We start from the raw sequence: 6,000 nt of genomic DNA on the forward strand, positions 1-6,000 counted from the left end.
CATAATCTTCTGCCTTTCAGGAGGGTATCATGGGAGATTGGAGTGTCTTCTCAGAGGCAAGGCAGTATAAAAACTTATCAGGGATGAGCTAATTTTTGCTGAGATTTAAAAAAACAAATAGCAAAATGGCAGAAATAAGTCCTTCTTTATTGGTAATTATGTTAATATGAATGGATTGAACTCACCAATCAAAAGGCACAGACTGGCATAATGGACAAACAAAAAAGCCACTAAAAACATGACCCAACTACATATTGTTTATAAGAAACCCATTTTAAATAATAATAATAATTAAAAAATACAACCAGACTGAATGGGAACGATTAGGAAAAATATTCCATGAATACGGAGATGACAGGAGAGCCAGGGTGACTATATTAATATCAGAAAAACATATATTTTAAGTCAAAAACCATGATAAGAGACAAGAAAGGATATTATATAATGATAAAGGATCAATTTATCAAAAAGAGATAACAATTACAAATGCATATATGTACCTATAGGATTGCTATGAGTTGGAATTGACTTGATGGCAATTTTTTTTTGTTTCTTTTTCCGGTTTATATGCACCTAATAACAGAGCCCCAAAATATGTGAAACAAATACTGAGAGAGATGAAGGGAGGAATAAACAGTTCTATAATAATAGTTGGAGACTTCAATACATCAATTTCAATAATGGATCAAACATCCAGACAGAAGGTTAATAAGGAAATGAAGGACTTGAACGACACTATAAACAAACTAGACCTAACAGGTATTTATAGAATGTTTCACCCAACTATAATATACATTCTTCTCCAGTGATCATGGATCATTCTCTACAATAGACTCTATATTAGGTCATACAAAAAGCCCCAGTAAATGTAAAATCATACAAAGTATTTTCTCCAAAAATAGTGGAATGAAATTAGAAATCAATAATAGAAGGACACTGGAAATTCCAAAAAAAAAAAAAAAAAGTGGAAGCTAAACAAAATGCTGTTAAAAAAACCAAAGGATAAAAGAAGAAATAATAGAGGAAATGAAAAATACAGACAAATGAAAGTGAAAATAAAACATACCAAAAACTATGCAATTTCATCAAGTACAGTACTTAAAGGGATATTTATAGGTATAAAGGCCTACATTAAAAAAGAAGAAAGAGCCCAAATCAATAATTGAACTTTAAACTAAAATGGTAAATGTAGAAATACCATATAATCTAGCAATTCCACTCCTAGGTATATTCCCAAAAGAATTCAGAACAACAGCTAAATATTTACTGCAGTGTTATTCACAATAGGTAAAATGTGAGAACAATTCAAGTGTCCATGAACAGATGAATGAGTAAATAAATCACGGGGTGTACAGACCATGGAGTATTGTTGTGCTATAAAGAATAATGAAGCTCTGATACATTCCACCACATGGGTGAACTTTGAAAGCATTGTGCTAAGTAAAATAAACCACACAGAAAAGGACAAGTAACACATGACTCAACTTGCATAAAATGTCTGGAATAGGTAAAACCACCTACACAAGGGAGATTAATGGTTACCAGGGGATGGCAAAAAGGGGAATGAGAAAAAGTGTACTGTCCAAAAAATTGAATTGTATGTAAAGGAGCCCTAGTGGTGCAATGGTGAAGCACTTGGCTACTAAATGAAAGGGTGGTGGTTCGAACCCACACAGTGAATCCACAGGAGAAAGACATAATCACCTGCTGTCACAAAGATTAAACAACAAAAACAAGTCCTTTGCCATCGAGTCGATTCCAACTCATAGTGACCCTGTAGGACAGAGCAGAACTGCCCCATAGAGCTTCTAAGGATCAACTGTGAAGATTACAGCCTAAAAAAACCCTATTGGGCAGCTCTACTCTGTCATATGGGGCCTCTATGAGTAGAAATTGACTAGATGGCACACAACAACAACAATATGTAAATTATTCCTTAATAAAGATAGATAAATAAATAAGATCTTGCCTGATAATATGGATAGTTTCACTTGTTCTTTTCTAACCTTTATGACTTTTATTTATTTCTCTTGTCTTTTTGCGTTAATTAGGACATCCAGCATAATGTTGAACAGAAATCATGAAAGTTGACATCCATGCATTTTTCTTAGTTTGGAATGAATTGAGAATTTGGAGGGAAAGCAGTCAGTATTTCAGTTAAATATGACATCACTTGTATGATTTATCTCAGATGTCCTTTATTAGATTGAGGAAGTACCATTATGTTTGTAGTTAGTTGATAGATTTTATCATGAATGAATGTGGAGTGGATAATATGGTTTACATTATATTTGTAGTTAGTTGATAGATTTTATCATGAATGAATGTTGAGTGGATAATATGGCTTACTACTTTGTTGTGTTAATATGGCTAACTAACCTGACTGGTTTAAAATGGTAAATCAGCCTTGAATTCCTGGGACATATTACTGATTGAATTTGTGGTGTCTGCTTTCATGAGGACGAGGGCATCAGTGGTTCAGTGACAGAATACTCGTCTTTCATGCAGGAGACCTGGGTTTGATTCCTGGTGGATACACCTTATTTTCAGTCACTACTATATTACTATCAGTGCAGCCTTGCCTATTGCTATGATGCTGAACAGGCTTCAACAGAATTTCTGGAATAAGACAGACTAGGAAGAAAGTTCTGGCAACCTACTTACAAAAATCAGGCAATGAAAACCCACGAATCACAATTGTTACATTGTACATGGAGTTGCCATGAGTCAGGGTCAACCTGATGGCAGCTAACAACAGCAAAACCATTCATTATGAATCCAAACCCACCCCTAGTAATCTCTGACCTGTGTTCCAACTATACGGTTTTACCTTTTTTGGATGTTCCATATAAATGAAATCATACAATATGTGACATTTAGTGTCCAACTTCTTTCACTTAGTATAATGTTTTTGAGGTTCATCCACACTGTAGCATGTATCAGTACTTCATTACTTCTTATGACCGAGTATTATTCCATGGTGTGTATGTGCTACAGTTTGTTCATCCATTCATGGACAACTGGGCACTTTCTACCTTTGGCTATTGTGAATAATGCAGCTATGAACATGCATGAACATGTACTTGTTTGAGTGCCTGTTTTCAATTATTTTGGGCATAGACCTAAGAGCAGAATTGCTGGGTCATATATATATATATATATATTTTTTTTTTTTTTTTTTTACGGTAATACCTTTGTGTGGTATTGGTATCAGTTTTAGTATTTTTTAAGACCACAAATTTTTCAAACAGTTTGAAAACTTTGACTTCAAGTGTCTCTTATAGAATTCTCTGGTTATATTTCTTTTCTAAAATTGTATCCAACGTTTGTACATTTTTGGCAATATTTCTGAGTACTTGATTGCCCGTATGTAATACCATTTCCTTTTTTGCTGTCTTGACACAGTTTTTATACCCTGTCTGAAGGCCAGTCCATTCTCTTTGTTTAGTAGCTCACCAAGCACTCTCCTCTTAGTTTCTCACGTTCCTAGACCACTATGTACCCATCCTAATTACCCCAGGGCCAGGTACCCAAAAACTAGGGACAGTTCTTATGTACCCTGACCTGCTACAAAATTATTCAAAGTCCCCAGTCTCCAGGAATCCCTTGCAACCTAGCTAGCCCCATCCTAGTTACCATACATAAGCCCTCTCCTTCAATTCCACATTTTCTCTGGGTGCAATCCTCTGTGTGGCCCTGCTTCATGGTGTGCTGTGTCTTCCCATCTCTAGGAGCTGTATGTATATTTAAAATGTTACTTTTCATGGTCTCCCTGACTCCTTTTTCCCACATCACACCTGCCTTAGCATCACAGGAATCTGTTAGAACCCTGAGAATATGATTTAACTTTTCCTTCCATTTGGAGAAGTGTTTGGCTAAATCTAAAATTAAAATTCCAGGCGCATATTTCTTGAATACTTTTAAAATATTACTTCATTATGTTCTTACATCCAGGGATGCTGTGAAATTTTTTTTTTAATTTCATTATAACATATATAAATGTAAATTTATCTCTCTCTTTCCTTTGACAAACTATGTGCCCTTTCAACCTGAGATCTTTCACCGTTAATTCTGGGACATTAATCTCCATTGTTTCCCCAAATATTTCCTTCATTACATTTTAGGTAAACTTTGGTCAATGACTTTGAATTTTATTGCATTTAGGCCAGAGTATTTGGTCCCCATGATTTCATATTTTTTATATGTTTTGAGACCTCCTTTGAGACCAGTATTTGATCAAATATATAGGTGTTCCATGCTTTTTAAAGATTTTAAATTCTCTAATTATTGGGTTCTGAGTTCTGCAATTCATTTGTTACATTTTACATGACGATTGGTTCAAAAGATCTATGTTCCTATTCCTTTTTAAAAAATCCGATTAATTTATCAATTACTAAGAGAGTAATTCCTGATTTTATCTATCAATTTATCTATCTCTCCTTATAATAATTTTGTACATATGTTTTAAGTATATTCAATTTCAAAATGTGCATACCAACCTGCTAAATTATACATTTAGTAATACGGAATATTTTATTCCAATATTGCTTTTTGCTCTTTGACTTTCTGATGTAAATTATTAGAGCAACTTTTATATTTAGCACTTGCTATGTTTCAAGCATTCTGTAGAACTCTTTAGTATAGGGGTGAAAGCCATGACCTCTGTTCTCCTGGAGTCTATAGTATAATAAAAAGACATATGAAAATTCATATGCACATTTGGACTGTATATTGATATTTGAGATACTGAACAGGAAAATAAGGAAGACCATTTTTCATCTAGCAACTTCATGGAACGGAGGTTACAGAGAGAATAAACATATAATATCATGTCATTACCAATCTCTTTTATTGTGGAATAATCAATGATGCTGTCGTGCAGTAATGCAGTTCTATCTCTCTACTGAATTCTGTATTAGCACTCAAAAATATAAATGGAAATAGAACTCCATCCTGGAGAGTTGCATGGACTTAGACATTAATATTCAAACTATTCTGTACATACACAAAAATGAGAAAAGATGTGTTTCATTAGGTTTAATATTTTCATCTTGGTTTGTTATTCCTCCTCCATTTTTTTCAAGTATCCAAATCTAGCTGGTTATGTGGAATGTAAATACATGATCTTATACATACATGTGCATAATAATAAAACAGCTTGTCTCTTCTCAATGGACACATCCAAGGACACAAAAACAGAATTATTTATTTATGTGGGTTATTTTATTTTATTTTTTTAAGAATTAAGTTAAAAATAATCTCTCAAATAAGTGAACAAGACTATCACCAGAAAAAAAAAAAAAAAAAAGAATTGATTCCCAGAGATGTCATTACAAATCCTGTAATAGCTCTTAAACTTTTGTCTTTTTTCACAGGATGTTTAAGACCTACTGGAATTTTTTATAAAGGGGATAGTTCACTCTTCACTTACCTACCAAAGATAAAAGAGAAGTCATATCTACTACTCTGTGTTAACGCATCGCACTACATGAGTAAGTGACTTTTCAACAATGGAGAGGTATTAAAACAAGATTTCATCCTGAGCTCACATATTCCTGAAGAAATGCCCTTTTTATGAAGAATTTATTGAAATGTTTTATTTATGAAAGACTGTGACAGGCAGCTACATGCTAAGATAGCAAGTGAAAGACTGAATAATTGGCTAAGAATTTTATATGATTTTATTTGAAAAGAGAAAGAAATTCTCTAGACAAATGCATGATGACCTTACAAAAATTGATAAAGATCCTAATTAATTCCACAACCTGTTCATTTTCTCAAAGGGATAGCAATTTTTTTCTCAATGTTCTTTAGTCTAATAAGTAAGAATATGCACTTGGAAGACAGCAGACTGTTGGAAGTAATAATGAAAAGCTGTTTTATGTTAGTATGTTAAATTATACACACTGCAAGAAAGTTTCTATTAATATACAAATTAACTCTGATCTCTAATAAGGTTTTCTCACGTGATCCAACCTCAAAATGATCAATAAAAACATG

This window comes from Loxodonta africana, chromosome 5 (genome assembly GCF_030014295.1).
Source record: "Loxodonta africana isolate mLoxAfr1 chromosome 5, mLoxAfr1.hap2, whole genome shotgun sequence".
Taxonomy (NCBI): domain Eukaryota; kingdom Metazoa; phylum Chordata; class Mammalia; order Proboscidea; family Elephantidae; genus Loxodonta; species Loxodonta africana.